General features: G+C 39.9%; 1 pseudogene across 1 annotated transcript in view; it reads left to right on the forward strand.

Moving 5' to 3' along the window:
- The window catches only part of LOC308700509, a 209955-nt pseudogene extending 188457 nt beyond the window's left edge, over positions 1–21498 (forward strand). Inside the window, exons 12-16 of the transcript XR_014032262.1 lie at positions 15986–16159; positions 18351–18524; positions 18614–18788; positions 21209–21382; positions 21495–21498. The product of XR_014032262.1 is annotated as an uncharacterized misc_RNA (transcript). The remainder of the gene's footprint in view (positions 1–15985; positions 16160–18350; positions 18525–18613; positions 18789–21208; positions 21383–21494) is intronic.
- The last annotated feature ends 939 nt before the right edge of the window (positions 21499–22437 follow it).

The following is a 22437-nucleotide window of genomic DNA, read 5'->3' on the forward strand; positions in this document are numbered from 1 at the left end:
CACAGCATTTTTACTAGCCACATTTTTGTTGTTGTGAAATTACCTGATAAAAGTTGACTATTGCGTGCTAAAATGTACTTGAACTAGATTTACAACCCTTTTAAATGTAAAACCACTGTATACACCCAAATCAAGACTACATAAATATATAACAATACAGGTCATTATCATTAGCTCTGATAAGGTTGTGTGTAAAGCTCCTTTTTTAAAATAAAACCATGTATTGTGTATTATGTCGCCACATTGCTCCACCGGCATATAACATAACTCCAGCAGGTTCTTTGTTGTCTGTCACTAGCGACAATACTCATTAGGGCTGTCAAAATTGCTCAAAAATGACCTTCGAATATTCCCTCTAAAAAAAACACATAGCTTATATTCGAACTATTCGAACATCTGGTTGCGCATTTTGTCATGACGCGCATTACGTCAATAACAGGACAAATTAATACAAAGAGACATAACTACTTGTATAGGTAGTTTATTTAAGTTTAAACATATTTGACAACGTATTACCTACACGAAAACAAGGAAATCAACTAATAGCCAAGACCGCAGACCTCACTCACTCTCGCTCGCTCACTCGCAGGCACTCTTTCTCTCTCTAGCCCTCACACTCAACACCAAACGCGAATAGACCATCTGGCGCGAGTGTAAAGACGCGTTTACGCGCGTCTGGAGGTCTTGCGGCGCGAATGAGGCGTCACACGCTCTGTGCATAACAGTTTAAAAATGAACAACAACAATAAGCGAATGTTGAGTGCTGATCAAGAGTTTAATGCAAGCCATTTAAGGTCGCGACTCTTATATAGCAGGCTTCATTCAGTGATTGAAACAAATATTATTAACATTGATTGAAGTTTTACAGTATATATAATCGACATTGAATGCTCCGAGCGTGCTGTGCAGTGGTAAACATGGAACTTTTCCTTGACATGAAACGGTAAATAATCAAACCAGTGGAAGCCTGCAGTGCATGAAACTGCTGTATCAAACCTACCTTATTCATGCAATATATATTCAGTCAGTACAGTAGCCTACACTTCAGTAATGTTTCTGTTTAACGTTAAATAAAATGACCCCTCAGGCAGCGCGCCCACTCGCAAAGCAGACAGCCGCGCCTCTGCTACCGCGGGCGTTTTTCCACATTCGAATATTAATTTTCACCTTCGAAATTCTGTTTTTTAAAACTATTCGAATATAGCCTATATTCGAATTTAGAATATTCATTGACAGCCCTAATACTCATGGGAGTTGTAGTGTCGTAGTGTCACACTTATTTCAGATGCCTTTTGAAAAGACTACAATTATTCAACCCGCCAAAGTGGCTAGTTGGAGTGACTGTGTTACCCGCCACGAGCAAAATCCACCCGCATTTGGCGGGTTGGCGGGTGTTAATGTCAAGCCCTGCTGTACATGCAGCAAAAAGGTGAATGACAAAATCCAGAGAACCAGTAAGATTTTTATAAAGAAAAGCATGATTCAGAAACTTTAGTAGTGTAGCACAGGCTTCAATGTGTGCTGGAAATAAGCCTTGATGTATCTTGATGTAAATCCTGATTCGAAAACCCCTGCCACAGATCTAGGCTGAAGGCAAGCCACACTGCAGCAGGTCCATGTAGGCCTCAGACCAGGTGGAGTAGGCCGAGATCCTCTCGAAAACAAGCAGGTTGGCCTCAGACCAGGTGGAGTAGGCCGAGATCCTCTCGAAAGCAAGCAGGTAGGCCTCAGACCAGGTGGAGTAGGCCGAGATCCTCTCGAAAACAAGCAGGTAGGCCTCAGACCAGATGGAGTAGGCCGAGAACCTCTCAGAATAGCTGTAGCCAGATAGCATAGGCTTTAGTGTGTGCTAGAAGCGAACCATAATGCAGCTGGAGATAGATGTTGTTATCTTGCTGTAAATCCTGTTTCAAGAACCCGTCACAGATCTAGGCTGAAGACAAGCCACACTGCAACAGATCCCTGGGCTGTAGCACGGAGATAGGCCTCAAACCAAATAATAGGCCAAGAGCTCACAAAAATAACAGGGTAGAATATCCATGACTACAAAAACTTAGTTAAGATTAAATGAAGGCACTGTCTGGATTATTTCAGTGAAAGGTGCATAAAAACCTTTAAAAAAGTTAAAAATGGACAGACAAAGAGCAGACAGAAAGAAATGCAGCCATCTTGGAAAGACTGGTGAGGGTATAGACAGCTGTCTTCTGTAGTGTGTAGTGTAGTGTGCACTGCAGTGTAAGTGCTGACTGGTGAGGGTATAGACAGCTGTCTTCTGTAGTGTGTAGTGTAGTGTGCACTGCAGTGTAAGTGCTGACTGGTGAGGGTATAGACAGCTGTCTTCTGTAATGTGTAGTGTAGTGTGCACTGCAGTGTAAGTGCTGACTGGTGAGGGTATAGACAGCTGTCTTCTGTAGTGTGTAGTGTAGTGTGCACTGCAGTGTAAGTGCTGACTGGTGAGGGTATAGACAGCTGTCTTCTGTAGTGTGTAGTGTAGTGTGCACTGCAGTGTAAGTGCTGACTGGTGAGGGTATAGACAGCTGTCTTCTGTAGTGTGTAGTGTAGTGTAGTGTGTAGTGTAGTGTAGTGTAGTGTGTAGTGTAGTGTAGTGTGTAGTGTGCACTGCAGTGTAAGTGCTGACTGGTGAGGGTATAGACAGCTGTCTTCTGTAGTGTGTAGTGTAGTGTGTACTGCAGTGTAAGTGCTGACTGGTGAGGGTATAGACGAATCCGACGAGCGTTCTGTGTAGGCTGCCATCTTGTGGTGACGCCATTACTGAGCTGTTACTGGTATGTAAACAAACCTCTGTGATAACGCACCCTCGATGACAGCTACAGCCAGGCAGTATGACTTGTTGGGTTGATGATGTTAGACAGTGGCCTCCAGTCACAGATGAAGGGTACAAACGATCTTACAGATTATTTATGGAAATAGCTTGGCAATAACTATGCTAGCTAGGCTAGCTAACGAGGAAACTATAAAAAGATCTGTTCATTTGGCAACAAAAAATAAATTAATAAATGATATCAAATAAACAAATTCATGTTTTTCATTTGTGACCATTATTTATCTCATTTTCACATTTCAAAAGGAAAGGGTACAGCTAACTGCTAGCGTTGTTGGTTCTCAGAGTGAGAGTCACAGTCAAGCAAATCAAAAATTAACAACAGACATAACAATAATGTTACTGCCCCAACGCGCCCCTTCGGTTGTTTTAAAGGTATTCAAGAGTATTTTCTCCTTCGCCTGGCATCCGATGATCAACAAAATGCCAACTACAGGTCACTGATAGAGGGTCAAAATTATCTGAGCTCCGGATGGTTTGGATAATGCACACTCTACCAGATGATAAACATATAACGTTAGTTCTAAAAGGACCTGTCCGATTTTCACAGACCATTAACAACACTCATACTGTACAAATAACTCGGCAGAGGAAGAATAGGAAAGTTGTAGATGTAACGTTAGTGACAGTCGTAAATCGCGGGCTGTTTATTCCAGTGGACGCAACCAAACCAATAGGAGGCAATGGCGCAACGCTACCCAGCAACAGCTCAGTAATGGCGCCCGCTTACTTCCGGTAGTTTCGCCGGATTCGTCTATAGACAGCTGTCTTCTGTAGTGTGTAGTGTAGTGTGCACTGCAGTATAAGTGCTGACTGGTGAGGGTATAGACAGCTGTCTTCTGTAGTGTGTAGTGCAGTGTGCACTGCAGTGTAAGTGCTGACTGGTGAGGGTATAGACAGCTGTCTTCTGTAGTGTGTAGTGTAGTGTGCAGTGTAGTGTAGTGTGTACTGCAGTGTAAGTGCTGACTGGTGAGGGTATAGACAGTTGTCTTCTGTAGTGTGTAGTGTAGTGTGCACTGCAGTGTAAGTGCTGACTGGTGAGGGTATAAACAGCTGTCTTCTGTAGTGTGTAGTGTAGTGTAGTGTAGTGTAGTGTGTAGTGTAGTGTAGTGTAGTGTAGTGTGTAGTGTGCACTGCAGTGTAAGTGCTGACTGGTGAGGGTATAGACAGCTGTCTTCTGTAGTGTGTAGTGTAGTGTGTACTGCAGTATAAGTGCTGACTGGTGAGGGTATAGACAGCTGTCTTCTGTAGTGTGTAGTGTAGTGTGCACTGCAGTGTAAGTGCTGACTGGTGAGGGTATAGACAGCTGTCTTCTGTAGTGTGTAGTGTAGTGTGTAGTGTAGTGTGTAGTGTAGTGTAGTGTAGTGTGTACTGCAGTGTAAGTGCTGACTGGTGAGGGTATAGACAGTTGTCTTCTGTAGTGTGTAGTGTAGTGTGCACTGCAGTGTAAGTGCTGACTGGTGAGGGTATAGACAGCTGTCTTCTGTAGTGTGTAGTGTAGTGTAGTGTAGTGTAGTGTGTAGTGTAGTGTGTAGTGTGCACTGCAGTGTAAGTGCTGACTGGTGAGGGTATAGACAGCTGTCTTCTGTAGTGTGTAGTGTAGTGTGTACTGCAGTATAAGTGTTGACTGGTGAGGGTATAGACAGCTGTCTTCTGTAGTGTGTAGTGTGTACTACAATGCTGACTGGTGAGGGTATAGACAGCTGTCTTCTGTAGTGTGTAGTGTAGTGTGTAGTGTAGTGTAGTGTAGTGTAGTGTGTAGTGTGCACTGCAGTGTAAGTGCTGACTGGTGAGGGTATAGACAGCTGTCTTCTGTAGTGTGTAGTGTAGTGTGTAGTGTGTACTGCAGTATAAGTGCTGACTGGTGAGGGTATAGACAGCTGTATTCTGTAGTGTGTAGTGTGTACTACAATGCTGACTGGTGAGGGTATAGACAGCTGTCTTCTGTAGTGTGTAGTGTAGTGTGTAGTGTAGTGTGTAGTGTGCACTGCAGTGTAAGTGCTGACTGGTGAGGGTATAGACAGCTGTCTTCTGTAGTGTGTAGTATAGTGTGTACTGCAGTATAAGTGCTGACTGGTGAGGGTATAGACAGCTGTCTTCTCTAGTGTGTAGTGTAGTGTGTAGTGTGCACTGCAGAGTAAGTGCTGACTGGTGAGGGTATAGACAGCTGTCTTCTGTAGTGTGAAGTATAGTGTGTACTGCAGTATAAGTGCTGACTGGTCAGGGTATAGACAGCTGTCTTCTGTAGTGTGTAGTGTAGTGTGTACTGCAGTGTAAGTGCTGACTGGTGAGGGTATAGACAACTGTCTTCTGTAGTGTGTAGTGTAGTGTACACTGCAGTGTAAGTGCTGACTGGTGAGGGTATAGACAGCTGTCTTCTGTAGTGTGTAGTGTAGTGTGCACTGCAGTGTAAGTGCTGACTGGTGAGGGTATAGACAGCTGTCTTCTGTAGTGTGTATTGTAGTGTGTAGTGTAGTGTAGTGTGTAGTGTAGTGTAGTGTGTAGTGTGCACTGCAGTGTAAGTGCTGACTGGTAAGGGTATAGACAGCTGTCTTCTGTAGTGTGTAATGTAGTGTGTACTGCAGTGTAAGTGCTGACTGGTGAGGGTATAGACAGCTGTCTTCTGTAGTGTGTAGTGTAGTGTGCACTGCAGTGTAAGTGCTGACTGGTGAGGGTATAGACAGCTGTCTTCTGTAGTGTGTAGTGTAGTGTGTACTGCAGTATAAGTGCTGACTGGTGAGGGTATAGACAGCTGTCTTCTGTAGTGTGTAGTGTAGTGTGTACTGCAGTGTAAGTGCTGACTGGTGAGGGTATAGACAGCTGTCTTCTGTAGTGTGTTGTGTAGTGTAGTGTGTACTGCAGTATAAGTGCTGACTGGTGAGGGTATAGACAGCTGTCTTCTGTAGTGTGTAGTGTAGTGTGTAGTGTAGTGTAGTGTGTAGTGTAGTGTAGTGTAGTGTGTAGTGTGCACTGCAGTGTAAGTGCTGACTGGTAAGGGTATAGACAGCTGTCTTCTGTAGTGTGTAATGTAGTGTGTACTGCAGTGTAAGTGCTGACTGGTGAGGGTATAGACAGCTGTCTTCTGTAGTGTGTAGTGTAGTGTGTACTGCAGTATAAGTGCTGACTGATGAGGGTATAGACAGCTGTCTTCTGTAGTGTGTAGTGTAGTGTGTAGTGTAGTGTGTAGTGTAGTGTAGTGTAGTGTGTAGTGTGCACTGCAGTGTAAGTGCTGACTGGTAAGGGTATAGACAGCTGTCTTCTGTAGTGTGTAGTGTAGTGTGCACTGCAGTGTAAGTGCTGACTGGTAAGGGTATAGACAGCTGTCTTCTGTAGTGTGTAGTGTAGTGTGTACTGCAGTGTAAGTGCTGACTGGTGAGGGTATAGACAGCTGTCTTCTGTAGTGTGTAGTGTAGTGTGCACTGCAGTGTAAGTGCTGACTGGTGAGGGTATAGACAGCTGTCTTCTGTAGTGTGTAGTGTAGTGTGTACTGCAGTATAAGTGCTGACTGGTGAGGGTATAGACAGCTGTCTTCTGTAGTGTGTAGTGTAGTGTGTACTGCAGTGTAAGTGCTGACTGGTGAGGGTATAGACAGCTGTCTTCTGTAGTGTGTAGTGTAGTGTGTACTGCAGTATAAGTGCTGACTGGTGAGGGTATAGACAGCTGTCTTCTGTAGTGTGTAGTGTAGTGTGTACTGCAGTATATATCACTTATTATTAATTTATGAATGCATAGTCATGTTTCGTGAATTATTAGTTAATCATTTACTTATCACTTGTAAATGACTTGTAACGGAATTTACAAAACATAAATAAAATGTTAGTATATCACTTGCTAATCATTTATGAATGTTTTGTAAATTATTAGTTCATCATTAACTAACCACTTGACTTACAACTGAACGTTATTATAAAGTGTTACCCAGGCGGGTTTTCCTGGCTTTTGCCCAGGCCTTATCACGCTCATGAAGAGAGTTGGCTAAATCTACAGTGAACCATGCGTTGTTTCGGCCTTTTACTCTACACTTTCTGAGGGGAGCATGCTTGTCAACAATTTCTTTAAAACCATCATAAAAAAATTTCCAAGGATTTTCGACATCGGTAATAAGATACATTTTATCCCAGTCAAAATAAAACAGGTCATATAAAAACCCTTGTTCCGAAAAATGTTTTGTGTCAGGCTTAATAATGATGCGTGGCTTGGTTTTGGGAATTTTTGTGTTTCTGACCGTGGCAACAACACAGTGGTCACTAATGTCGTTTGCGAAAACAGAAGCTGCTGAGTATAAGGAACGTTGGTTAGGATAAGATCAATTAAAGATGATTTATCTGGAAATTTCAGATTAGGTCTAGTGGGACTATCAACGAGCTGAAAGAGATTTAGCGAGTCACAGTAAGCTTTAAATTCATCAGATACTGGATGTAACCAGTTCCAATTTAGATCTCCAATGACTAGAATTTCGTTCAGATTCAGTCCTGATAAAAGCTGCATTAAAGAAGGCAGAGCATCCCTGTCAGCTGAGGGTGTCCTATTGCAACCAACTACCGAAATGTGGAGAGTCCTAGAGACCTCGAGATCAAGAGCTAAAAATTCGAATTGCTTATTCACTGATTTAAAGAGAAGCATATTTACACGAAACTAGTGTTGTCACAATACCAAAATTATGACTTCGATACGATACCAGACCAAAATACCTCGATACCGATACTGAATCGATACCACGGCGAAAAAAACTAAAACAGTAATTGAAAAATATGACAGAACTACAAATCATTGTTTTATAAATTAATTTTAAAAAGCTAAAAACTCACATGACCAGCATGTTCCTGTCCTGCTTTATGACCATTCCCTCCCCTTTATTAAAAATAATAATAATAGTTATTACATGTCAGTGTGAACGTCCTTACCGAGATGTTTGCAACAATCACATTATTATCAATCATGCTAACATTTACAAACCTTTCACAACTCTGCAGGTTGGGATGACCAAAATCTTATTTCATGATTCGAGTAATTTAAAGCAACACTAAGTAGAAATCGTGTTTTTGTCAAACAGCGACCCCTAGAGTCGCTGTGGAATAGTTGCACTGTCGTGAATATCCCTGTACACCGGTGTCGGGCATGGAACAGGCACAGATAGACTCCGGAGATATTGACCAGGTAATGTTTCACGATTTCATACAAATATTAGGCTACTGCATACTGCATAGTCTACTGAACTACTGATGATGGTAATAGGATAATAATAAGTTTATGTCAAGTGTTAAAATAATAAAGTAGGTGGCGTTTGCTGGCTTATAACATTTTTACATGATTGCAGTTAAATCACAAGTAAATAGCCTATAGTCTAGGCCTACTGTATAATTTAATTTGTGGTTTTTTTTATTGTAATGTAAACATTACAAAATGCCAGATAACATCAATAAAGTTAAATGTACGTCGCATTATTTCATAACATTGGCCGTTATGATGTCATTAGACATAATTATTGCAATTGATCATAATAGTCTGCAAATTGTGCTCGTTTACACTATTTACAACCTCTACGTTAGGCTTATTTATGTCCTGATAATTATGTGAGATATTGAAAACTGTTCTCATGATAATCGCAGGAATCAGCGTCAACAGCATCTTCTGATATCCCTCAGGACTACGTGATAAATACACCTCACAGCACCTGAGTTCAGCTGGCAAACTAGTTCGTGAGGCAAGCTAGGCAATAAAACACAACACAAAAACACGTAAGAGAATCGAGTGTTTGTTAGCAAGTCTGTTAACAGCTCTGATAATAGAAAGCTAGCTAGACATATGTGGAAATTATTGGACAGGTCTAATTATAAACAATGAATCGTAAAAAAAATTACATACTACAAGCAAAGCGCTTAGAACGCAAACAAGTTTACAAGTAAGAGATTTATTTACTGGTCACTTCATGTGTTTTCTCAGATCGGATAACTATCTGATTTATTAAAACGATTCCATTTACACCTGGTCACATAAATGTGTTTTTGCGAAACGGATTTAAATCCGATCTTCAGTTCCCGCACTATATGCAGATTTAATGGAGTGCACGTCACCGAAAGCAACAGATATGAGCTGCATTTTATTGATCATCAGCTAAAATTTCAAAATCAAAGACCGCAATAAGAGAGAACAGCAACAGCCCTGGTAAGATCATTTCATTTCTCTACTTGTAATGATGATGATTGTGTGTTAAGCGTCTGCGACTTACTTTCACTGTGATTTGCGATAGTTTGCACGTTGGCTTGATGAATAGATGCTCAGTTGCTCATCTGCGGTGATGCGTGTTCCAGCGCGTCGTCATATCTGGCTATAACATAAAGCCTATAACACGCTCTCACACGTTTTTTTTTTGTTTGTTTTTTTTGCATTTTTGGGGGGAGTACAATTTACATATGTGGTTTCAACAACCAGATGCATTTACTCTTGTCCAGTTTCGTCTGGAATGCGGCCCAGACCTCCTCCTGAAGTGGTTTGAGCGATCGGATTCAAATCCGTCTTGAATGCGTTTCGGAGGGCATTTACACCTGGTCTTTTCACGATCAGATAGCTATCCCATCTGAGAAAACGCATGAAGTGGCCAGGTGTACACAGCCCCCATGACAAAAACATACGCACAAAATATTGAAACAAAACGCTGGTTGGCCTCTCACGTCCACATTTGAGGAAGTGGTGGGGGAAGTGACGTATGCCGTAAAGCAGTCGAATTTTGTAGTTCTTTTTGTCTTGGAAATATATTATGAAGGTTGAAAAGCTACATAGTGTTACTTTAATATTTTTTAAATGTAATTTTATAATTATAATATAGATATCTAATTAAAAATAAGCAAAGAAGTAAATTACAAACAATATGACAAATACTATAAGAGACAAATAAAATAAACAGTGCTTAATTTATTTTTTGAAAGCTAAATAGACCTTCTGTAGCTGAAAAAATAAGGTCTTCACCCTATAAATTAACTATACGGGGAGATTCCTAATAAATAGATTAAATGTATTCAGTCAAGCATTGGGTGACTGTCTATTTTCTTTTGTTGTTGGATTAACATTAATCACACAGAATATTACGCTGCCGGTCCGGCCCTTTAAGACCTGCACACAGTGGCGGATGCAGAACGTGACAGATGGGTGGGCCTGGATTAAGTCGAGGTGGGCCTGAATCTATGGGTGTTCCGAAATCAAAGCAGTTGTCCCGAATCTAGCAGGGCTGGGTTTCCCGAAACCTTCTTAACGCTACGTCGTTCTTATGTAACACTGTATCTTATGGTATATGTGCACGTCACGTGTACATCACTTTTGAATAAGAAACGATAACAAGTCTATAAAAACATCCTAATACATGCAATTTCAACTATTATTGTATCACATATTGCTGCCACAATAACCATTTCAATTTTTTACGTGCTTTCTTCTCGTTCCCATTTTTTGTTTGTTGTGGTGAAGCTGCGATGAAATATTGTTCTTGTAAATACTTTCCAGCATTTCAGTAAAAAAAAAAGTGTAGCCTAAATAAGAAGGTTTCGGGAAACGCAGCCTTGAGTCCTCTGACGTTACTAGGTACTGTAGCCATTAAAGAAAACGTATTTAGGTTCATATTTATGTTCAATATTATAATATATATTTTTTATTTATTTAATCTATTTTGGTTATGAAAAGTGAACACTTAACAGCATTATAAGAGGCGCAATATGACATGGTCAGACATGATTATGACCACTTCATAGGTTTGTTTTGTAGAAAGACTTTCTTTAAAGTGAATTTCGTTTTGTATAAATTGTATCTTAATTTTAATAAATTTTTCATCAACCAATTGCCTGAATTTATCATTTATCCTTATTAATTAATCATGGAGGTGCCCGCGCGGTCACTTGCACTGCACGTTAACTGGAGCGCATCTCATAACTTAACACTCAGTGTAGCTATGCCTCACACAGACATGAGAAATACATCAAATACACAAAGCTTGAAATGTCTTTAAATGTAATAATTTAAAACGAAACAAAATTAAGGTTATAACGTGGTGTTATTCAAAATACGTTTTCCACTTGTCTAGTTCAGGGTGCTTGCAAGAAAAGTTATCAAAGTGATCATAGCTGAAAGCTGCTCGGGAATACATTAGAACAATACTGTAACGCAATGAAACATTCAAACTGCTTTATAATGGTAAAAAAATGTTTATTAGCCTACTTATTTTGTAATTTAAATTTAATCTATTGTCAAAACTGAGCTAAATACATAAGCCTATATAACATAGGCTATGGCTACCGAGCCAGCCAGCCAGGAACATATCATTCACAAAAAGGCAACATTGTGATAGTGCATGGGGAAGATTAATTAGACAGCACGTAGCTCTAACAAAATAACAAAAAAAAAAAACAAAAAAAAAACAACAACAACATACCACTCTATTCAGTGAACATTTAAAGTAATGACATGTTAACTGAACTAATATTTAGGCCCTGAACAAGAGGCCTAGGTCAACCCCCACAAACACGTTTAGCTTTCTAAAAAAGCAACATTATTTGAGCTCAGAGGCTCAAAGTAGCCTACTCAATAGTCTCATCCTGCTATCAATCCACAGCCTACATGTAAAGAAAACCATGGCCTATACCTTACCTGGCTATACAAGGCGGAGTCGCCTGGGTTTTGAATTAAAGATGCTTATGATCTCGTCATAATCCAGTGTTTCTGTCAGTTCTCTTTCAAAAGATAACAGGGTCAAATTGTTCAAGCGTTCAGTCACCATTGATGCTCTCAAGCGAGTGTTGATCCTGTGAGTAGCGGAGAAAAGTCTTTCAACACTGCAGGACGTCATGGGTAGTGTGATGATGGCCCTTAACAGACGGTTCATTCTGGGGAAAATATCAGCAGCGCAGGCATCCAACAATTCAATTAGTGAGGGCATTTTGTCTTTGTCAGCTTTGCCCTTGATGAATTGGGTAAAAAAGGCAAATTCCGCATCACAGACTGTTATCCCATACAAGCTGCAAGGAGATTTGATCAGTTCTTGTGTGCCAAAAGTGGTGGATCCTGGGATGAGGGCAGCTGAAGCTCGCATTATTCCGTAGGTGTCGTCTTTAAATCGGCTGTTCAATTCAGCCATCTCGTTATCCAGAATACAGTTCCAGAGTGCTCTCAGATCACCATTATTCTTGATAGCGGATGTTTTCCCCAATGTTGTGGTGACAATAGACTGACTAAACTTTGCAGGCAGCTTTCGCTCACGAGACATTATCAGATCCCAGCATGCTATCTCGTATTTATCCATCAACTCCTCCGTCAATCTGAGAACTTTGTCAAAGTCACCATCTGAATTATCTCGAAAAGTGGCAAGGGTGGCTTTCAATGTTCCAATTAAGGAGATGCAGTCTGTCACGCAGATTGCTGGACTTTGCAGCCCCTTTGTGGCAAAATCGTTGCACTGAAACAACTTGCAAAACACAACAAGCATGAAAATGAACTTTTTTGTTTGCATCTGTTGTAATAGGTTATCTGCATCTAGTTTTGTCTGTCCGCTTGTCTCAGAATACTCAACAAGAGTCTCAAGTAACACGTCTAGCATTTCTAAAACTTTATGAACAGATCCTGATTTAGAGCTCCACCTGGTGTCACATGACCTTTCCAGTTCCTTGCATGGGCGTTCTGGGTGCATTTCCTTCTGAAGTTCCACAAACCGAGCGTGCCTCTGGGCCCCAGTGAAGAAGTTGTGTATCTGATTGATGACAGTGAAAAAAGTACTGACGTGTCCAGATGATTCCGCAGCAGCAACAAGCACTAAATTCAGTCTGTGGGAATTACAGTGTACATACACAGCTTTGGGAAATGTCTCTTTCAGGATAGATTGAACGCCTCCTCTGTGCCCAGACATGACCGATACCCCATCAAAACAGAACCCGACACAGAGAGAAGGGTCCAAACCAAGTGGTTCTAGAATTTCAAGGATCCTCTGCGATATTCCTTGAGCAGACAGGTCAGCTGTTTTGACAAAGCCCAGCGCTCGTTCTTTGATTGTCCCACTATGGATAAATCGAACACAGACAGCAACTAGCTCGCGTTTCGAAACATCTTTAAACTCATCTGCAAGTATGGCAAAATATGTGGGCCTAAGCTGTTCTTGCATCTCCGTTTTTATCTTCCTGAGTAGAAGTGAAGCGGCAGCCTCAAGCAGCTCGTCCTGAATGTGGTGGGACATGAGTGTAGCATTTCGTGGCAGTTCAACAAGTTTTTTTTTTTATTTCTGGGTCGTACTTCGATATAAACTCGAATAGCTCCAAAAAATTCCCCTTGTTTAATGATTCCTGAGTTTCCCGGTGCCCTCTCAGGGGTATCTCCATTTTGGCACACTGCATGACAACATCCAGCACAACTTTGACGTGCTGTTGATTACGTTCAATGAACGAAATGGAATCTCCGTGCATCTGATTTAATACAGTACCGCTGCCTTGTTGCGCATGACTTTGTTTGTAGGAGAGTAATTTTACAAGTGCAGAAGCATGTAGCTTGCTAGACTGATGCTTCTCACAGACCTGGCCGATACGTTTCCAATTTTTGAAACCCTCTTTAGTAAAAGTCCCCTCAGTGTGCTTTTCAGGAAAATGCCGACAGGCTTTACAAAAAATCAGGTCTTTCGACTGGCTATATTCAATCCAGTTGAACCTTTCATACCACTTGGCGTTGAAGCTTCGATATTTCCCATCAATTATGGTATTCGGGAATGCCTGTAGATGAGGTTGGGTAGCAGGTTCCTCCAGAGCTGACAGATCCGACGGCAGTGGCGGTGCAATTAAGTGTAGCAGTGATCGTCGATTAGCCATAGGCAGATCTGCTTGCCGGTTAGTGGATGTCGTCGGTTCGGAGTTAATCTCTGCTCCATTCTCAGAGCCAGCAGTTGTTCCATTACGATCCACAAATTGGTCCTCCAAATAATTATTAATCTCAATCTCGAGGTTTTTTAAAAAAATGAGTGAGAGTAACTTGTTTGGCCATTCTAAGAAAAGTCAAGATACCGTACACTTCTAGCGACCGCTAAAACCGTTGGTTGTTCGCGTCATAGATGGTTCGCGCCAGATTACAATAGAGCGTGCTACGTTGATGTTGCATTGAGCAATGAAAACACGTCACCAACACACTTAAATTTTAAATAGTTATCAGGCTTATAATTTTATTGTTTTTAACATAATATGTTATAGATGAAATACACCACATAAAGTAGTATCCATGTTTAACAATACAGAGTAGTATTTTTTTTATTTTTTTTTATTTCAGATTGGGCGGGCCAGCTGTCAATGTGGGCGGGCCCAGGCCCGTCCAGGCCCACCCACAGCTCCGCGCCTGCCTGCACGTATCCAATACATTGGAACATATGCGATTTCTTTTTACAAACGATTTACGTTCACTAAAGACATACCCGACTGTGTTTACGTGAATACTCGCCAGGACGTGCATTTTTACATATCATTTTGACTATTCAAACCTTATAATCCGCGAAAGAGAACTGAAGTCGCGATCGTATGCTGTCTGAACGGCTTGTGCGCTTTATTTTCTCATGCATGCAAGTTTCTTTGTCAGTGCTGTGTGTATATATTTTACTGTTCTGCTTCCGTTGTTTAGTGAATGTACACGTCCTGACTCCTGCTGTCACACAGCTACGCAAATTAAGAAATACTGCTCTTATTATATAGAGTACTGTCACTCTCAAAGTACCGGTACTAATGAAAGTCAATATCGTATTGTTTTTAATAGCAGGGTATCGCAATACCTTTCTAGTACCGGTATATCGTGCAACACTACACAAAACTTATTTTTGATATATACCGCGACACCCCCACCCCTTCTGGGACGATCAGTCCTATTGTAACCATCAATACTGATATCCTCATTCAGAACAGATTTGCTCAGCCAAGTTTATGATAAAACAGTACATCAGCATCAGTTCAGTGTGCCCAAATACGAATCATATCCATCTTAGCGATCAAACTACGAACATTCAAGCGAATAAAACCAAGACCAGCCCTAGATTTTAAATCAGCAGGGGTATTGAAACTTATAGCAGAGTCTGGGCCTGGAATGGGTTGCACATTTCCTGAAATCAACAGCAACAGAACAATTAAACACCTCAGCTTAAGTGATTTAAATGATTGAAAAGAGGATTCATTCTTACAACTTATTTTTGGTACAAAGCTACGAAGGCAGCTTTCAGAAATAGTAAAATTGTCTTGTAAAGCCATAACACTGATCATACGGGCCAAGTCCACAGCATCAGAGGAGAAGAACAGAGGCAGGGGCAATGATTTAATGTCCGACGCACAAACAGATGCGCACGTCCCCCAGCGTATTGTGACTGTAGTTAAAAGACCTGCACGGGAGTAGTTGGTCCTGTGCGGGCTTCCATACATTCCGCTCAAGGCTAGTAAACACATTACAGAAAAGGGCAGCGCCATTGCACGTTCCGTTCCTAGCCAATGCCTTAGTAATCCAGTCCAGTTTCCTAAAGGTTATTATCCTAAAGGTAATATTCAGGGTCATATTGGAGCCAGTAATTATTTTAGTTTAAGCCATTTTCAGTCTCAGAAGTGCATAAAGCCCTCACACTTTTAGACATTAGAAAATCGGCTGGTCCTGATAACTTGGAGCCTTATTTTCTACAGTTAGCATCTGATTTTATTGCACCGCCTTTTTTTTTAACGAGTAATGAATGTTGAACAACAATAATCTGGGTCCGCCTGTGATCTTTGCCGAGAAAGGGATTAAAAAAAGTTTAAATGAGGATGGTAAAATTGTATTTAATAATTTGCTAACTTTAGTATGTGAATTTTAATAATGTCTTTGCATGGATATATATGTGTATGTATGTACATTTGAGAATATAGATATGTCTATGACATTTTTTATTTATTCATTATTATCTCTTCAAATTAATTAAATGTTTTTTATCTAAATAATGAAATTGTACTACGGTTTGGGTTTTTCTTTTTTTGTAAATATAAAGGATGTGTTACGGTTAAATATATTGTTTGAGGAATGTCTATACAGTGTAATTATAAATGAAGGTGTGTTAAAGGTCTCTCTCTCTCTCTCTCTCTCTCTCTCTCTCTCTCTCTCTCTCTCTCTCTCTCTCTAATGTAGGTTAAGCCGCTGTCGTATGACAGATGAAGGTTGTTCTGCTCTGACTTCAGCTCTGAACTCAAACCCATCACACCTGAGAGAGCTGGACCTGAGCTGGAATAAACTAGGAGACTCTGGAGTGAAAAACCTCAGTGATCTACTGATGATCCCACAATTCAAGCTGGAGAAACTACAGTTAGTATCATTTTACTGTACAGCAGTTACAGTGAGATTAAAGTTTGCTGTTTATTTTATTTTAAGGCAACTGGACTCAAGTCTCATCATTTATAGCACTGCACTTTCTGGTGTTTCTCCATCTGAAGAAAGATTCAGAAACACTAATAGTTAATGTTTGTTATGTGTATCAGTAGAAAGAGCATTAAACTGTGAAGCATTTGAAACTTCTTATAAACATTTTTATATACTGAAATCTGACAAATCTTTGCTCTGAAACAATACAGAAGTGAGAACAGACTAAAAACAGCTTAACAAATGACAGTAGATTATTCGGACAGAGTTACAGTTATACTGGACTAATGGTGCTTTTCACTAAATCTTAATTTATTAAGCAGAATGTGTAAGTAAGCAATAAGGTCCTCGAGGCTGTGCTGTATCGTGAATAAGTCACGGCTGAAGGGTGTTGTTAGGCTTGATGCGAAGCGAAGTCAGCCGTGACTTATTCCCCATACAGCACAGCCTTGAGGACCTTGTTTCTTTAATAAAACGTTTACCACACAATACAAATTTTAAAGCCAACAAATGTATCAATACAACTTGCATGAAGTAAAATAACTAAAAGCCTTCCTTCCACTGGAAAAAATAGTCCCTGACCATGAACAGCAACAGAAGTTACATTATTTCTCCATTAGATGGCGGAAAACACTGTCTTTATGAGTGAGTCAGTCAGTAGAGAAGACTTTTATATTGAAAGGACTGAAACTTCTTGTGAACAAGGAGAAGCAAGACTCATAAATAAATGATAAATGACTAGCGTGTCACGGGAAAACCCTTAGCCTAGCTGTTAAAAGGACAAGATATTGCAGCGGACATTCAAAATGAGTTTTTATTATGAATACAGGACTGACCTGAAGGAAAATGCTATATTTACTGTAAGTGCAGGAACACTCTCTTACTCAATCTCTCACTATACTCTACTCTATAAGCTTCAATGAACAATATCAGTGAGATCAAACATGTGTTTGCGTTGCTAAGAGTGGTTGCTAGGGGTGTTGTGTAGTGATACACAGAACCGTTGGGTGAAACGGCCGTAGCCGTGTTTTATCCAAGGGGGTAATCCATCACCCGGAAAGCGTACCTTCCCCGGGCGCCGCCATTGATTAGCGGACCATCACTCGCTGTTAGCATTCCAGTGACTCCCATTCATTTTGGCGTCACTTTGACAGCAAATAACTTTACATCTCAGGTGTTTAAAGACTCCATTTGTCCATTATTTATTTCTAAACAAACACGAAAATGTATAAAAGGCTCCATTACCTTGTAGCTTACGTTATGGCCCCGTAGAAGCAATTTTTTGTAAAAATAGGCTAACGATTGCGTCATAACTACGCGACTCTCTGTCGCACAGTAGAGAGATTACCGTATAGACAGGAGGAGAAGCTCGTGGGAAATCGGGGGACGTGGAGGCATAAAGTCCGATAAAGTCAAGAAGAGAAGCCCATAGAGAGGCATACAGTTGCTCCTGCTCCAGCTCATGTACAGCTCCGACTCACACTCTCCGTCTCTACGAGTTTCGTAAGGGAATGATCAGATTTCTCTCGGCACAGCCGCTAGAAGACAGACGGGTTGCTCACGTCACATCTACGTCGTCAAGCTCAGTGTGAGTCTGCACAGTCGCTCCGCCATCAGGAAGAAGAGCTTCTAATTGATTTCACTTTTCTCCGTTGACGTCTATGGGGTCGCTGTGTCCATTTCTTTTCTTTTTTCTTTCTTTGTCTGTGGTTTATCGTGAATAACACACAAATATTGACCAATCAGAATCAAGGATTGGAACAAACCGTTTTATAATGAGATGTAAACTCCACTTTAAAATTACTTTAAATAAATTGTGATTCATGTACAAGATTTTCTGATGATGAAAATGTGAAATCAGTCCATTTAAATGTTTGATTTAAAACTTTTCTATTGTTTCTATATTGATCCTATATATTAATCTACAGTGATAAATTCACTTATTTGTGAAGTGAGGACGGATCCAGACTTGGATTGTAACTAGTTTCCTCAAATGCTCCTGTCTTGGTTTGTTCATATCATTATGTTTCCATGATTTTGCTGGTGTATTAGTGACTGTATGGCATTTATTAATGATGCTTTTAGATCACACATGAACTTAACATGGCTTTGAGTCATTTTCTCTTTCTGTCTTCAGTCTGAGTGGATGCAGTATTACAGAGAAACAGAGTCTCATCCTGACTTCAGCTCTGATATCAAACCCATCACACCTGAGAGAGCTGGACCTGAGCGGGAATACACTAGGAGACTCTGGAGTGAAGCGCTTATGTGGCGTACTGAAGGATTCACACTGTAAACTGGAGAGATTGAGGTCAGTCACATTCACATACAAGACAGAAAAACTGTTTTGATATTTGAAAGAGAATAAAGAGTTTGTTTTTCTCATTTCTCCTAATGTAGGTTAAGCTGGTGTCGTATGACAGATGAAGGTTGTTCTGCTCTTACTTCAGCTCTGAAATCAAACCCATCACACCTGAGAGAGCTGGACCTGAGCTGGAATAAACTAGGAGTCTCTGGAGTGAAAAACCTCAGTGATCTACTGATGAACCCCACAATCCAAGCTGGAGAAACTACAGTTAGTATCATTATACTGTACAGCAGTTACAGTGAGATTAAAGTTTGCTGTTTAGTTTAGGTTACACCGATTATACCGTAGGATTGCATCTTCTGGGCTCTCATTTATAAAACTGTGCGTAGGATCCTTACTAAAAGTGTATGTGCGTCTGGAAGCCAAAAAGGGTGTTGCGTTTAAAATATTTGAAACAATGCACTGATTGTGTACATTAGGGGTGGGCGATATCTCGATATTTACGATATATTGAGATATTTTTTAAACTCGATATGGATTTTGACATATCGTATATATCGATATATTGTTTATTAATTCTGATTTCGCCACTTTGCTTGTTTGCCTTCTCTGTGCTGTGCTCGCCCCCGCCCTCCTCCGCCTCCTTGCTTTTGTTCCCCCTCCCCTCGCGTGTTGTCTCATTCAACCAAGTCCCCCGAGTCCTATCAGGCCCATCAATCTTTCCCCGCCCAGCGAGTGCTTGAAGTGCGTCAGAAACAGCGCGCGCGCGATCAGTTGTTGTTGGTAATTTTTTGTGTAGCGTCGCCTCTCGCCGCATTGCTTTTGTTTGAGGGCGCTTAACACACTCACACTTAACATGCTTCCCTGTAGAAACGGGCCTGGCAGCTCGCGCCAGGTCTAGACACGGTGAAAGTTTCCTGATTGTGACGGATGGCCGAATTTACATGACACATTATAAATTAGCATTAGCCTACCTATTCTGCTATAGATACAGTGCCAAAAAGAAGAGAAGAGGATAAAGGTGGATAAAGACAGAGGTAAAGTGATGTAATGAATGAACCGTTTATCTAATTGCATAGTAGTAAGATACTGTAATTTAATGGCAGATATTTTTACCTTAAACTTTATGCTAGCAGTTGTTCTGAGTTCCCCAGAGGCCCCAGACAGTGTGATTTTGTAACAATCATGTCAATTTTTAGATGCATTTGTATCACTTTTAATTAATGTTTTACTCTACAGTTGTGCAGTTTTTGGGGGATATATGGCATTTTTTTATTTATTTGCCAAAATTAGTAATGATATTTCTATACAGGTTTATTTAAAATAGTGCAATATGTATTATTTCTTCCTTTATTTTACAGTTAAATTATTATTTTTGTATACAGGGATTTTTTTTTTTTTTTTTAAATGTCGCAGAAACACTTTGTTCCTACATGAACTGCCTACCTATTTGCACTTCAGTAAAAAAAAAAAAACTTTGTGGTATTTGGCATATTTGTTTTTGCAGTAGTTTTTGGGGGGTTATTTTTCCTGTAAAGATATCGAGATATATATCGTATATCGAGATATAGCAAAATATATCGAGATATATTTTTTGCTCCATATCGCCCAGCCCTAGTGTACATGTTGTTCTGCAGAAATATCATGAGATTTGCATCTGCTGCTGCAATAAACAAGAGATATATTATAAGAAATAATTTAAAAAAAAAGAAAGAATAAACAACAGTTTCCAGCAAACAGAACTAGTGTGACACGATTACAAGCAGAATATGGGAACTATAGACTAAATTACAGACTATATTCCTGCTGTAGCTCTGTAACCCCTATAACCCCCATGAAAAAAATCATAACCGCATTACTAAGCAACCACTGAATATAATAAATCAAAATATGTATCACTTCAAAGCTCAGAAACTCTGCTTTTTAATGCTTCTAACCATTTCGATCAACTCTTGACGAGTTCTGAGTCGTCCCTCTAAACCGGAGTGAACCGCTGGTGATGCCACCTAGCTACGAAAACATTAATAATCATATTGTTCAAACTACTGCCTTGATCAACACAAAATAAGTGTCATTTCAAAGCTTAGAGTCTGAACTTTACAATGAATGTAGCCAATTTGATTAACTCCTGAGTAGTGCTGAGTTTTTCATAATTTATTAATTTATGAAATATTTTTGGTACTATGTACTGTAATATGTCAAAAACATCATACATCTCAAGTAGTCATGTGTCATTTGTAAGAGAAGAATACAACAAACATAATTGTTTTGGGCTTTGACCAAACTTGAGTGAATTTCTGTACATGAAGCCCCGCAAGACCCATATGTAAATAATAAATATCATCACTTACAGTGGATGCTCCCGATTTAAATACCTCATACCTTATTTCCTTCATGAGTTATTGCATGTCAGATAAGAAAGATGTGTAAAATTTCCCTTGAACACACTTTTTTTAATCTTTTGTCAGCAGTGTCTCAACATGAGATTGTCCAAATGTAATAAAAAAATACTAAAAATATAAAAAGTTTTCTATTAAATGATATCTAACTTTGAACTCTCCTTACTTTAGTTTTGATTCTTTACTTTTGTGTGTCATTTAGAAAAAACTCTAAAAATGCCTTCAGGACTTAAAGGGTTAATAAGATGTTCATCATAGATCTGAGTCATTTTCTCTTTCTGTCTTCAGTCTGAGTGAATGCAGTATTACAGAGAAACAGAGTCTCATCCTGACTTCAGCTCTGAACTCAAACCCATCACACCTGAGAGAGCTGGACCTGAGCGGGAATACACTAGGAAACTCAGGAGTGAAGCACTTATGTGACGTACTGAAGGATTCACACTGTAAACTGGAGAGATTGAGGTCAGTCACATTCACATACAAGAAAGAAAAAGTGTTTTGATATTTGAAAGAGAATAAAGAGTTTGTTTTTCTCATTTCTGCTAATGTAGGTTAAGGTGGTGTGATATGACAGATGAAGGTTGTTCTGCTCTGACTTCAGCTCTGAAATCAAACCCATCACACCTGAGAGAGCTGGACCTGAGCGGGAATAAACTAGGAGACTCTGGAGTGAAAAACCTCAGTGATCTACTGATGAACCCACAATTCAAGCTGGAGAAACTACAGTTAGTATCATTTTACTGTACAGCAGTTACAGTGAGATTAAAGTTGGCTGTTTATTTATTTTAAGGCAACTGGACTCAAGTCTCATCATTTATAGCACTGCACTTTCTGGTGTTTCTCCATCAGAAGAAAGATTCAGAAACACTATTAGTTAACGGCTTGTTATGTGTATCAGTAGAAAGAGCATTAAACTGTGAAGCATTTGAAACTTCCTATAAACATTTTTATATACTGAAATCTGATAAATCTTTGCTTTGAAACAATACAGAAGTGATAACAGACTAAAAACAGCGTAACAAATGACAGTAGATTATTCTGACAGAGTTACAGTTATACTGGACTAATGGTGCTTTACACTAAATCTTCATTTATTAAGCAGAATGTGTATTTAGAGGTTATAAACTACAAAAATGACTTTGAATTAATTGTTATTCATGTACAAGATTTTCTGATGATGAAAACATGAAATCAGTCCATTTAAATGTCAAGTTTTCTATTGTTTCCATATTGATCCTACAGATGGTGGACAACCAGAATGAGACTTTTACCGCCGCCGTTCCCGCGGCGGCAAAATTGGGATGTGTATTTGCTGCCTTTTACCGCTGAGTGGCGCTGTAATCACAGACTTTGAAAAGTGTCAGTTTATTCACTTTATGACGTAATCTGCCGCGGCAGTAATCTGAGCTGAGGCCACAGATAAATTCAAGATAAATATTGTGGTTAAACGAATTCAAATTCATTAAATTTAAACAAAGTAGACACACTTTAACATTGTGTGCCCAGTTTTTCTATAA

The sequence above is a fragment of the Scardinius erythrophthalmus genome (assembly GCF_964197995.2).
Source record: "Scardinius erythrophthalmus genome assembly, chromosome: 13".
Lineage (NCBI taxonomy): Eukaryota > Metazoa > Chordata > Actinopteri > Cypriniformes > Leuciscidae > Scardinius > Scardinius erythrophthalmus.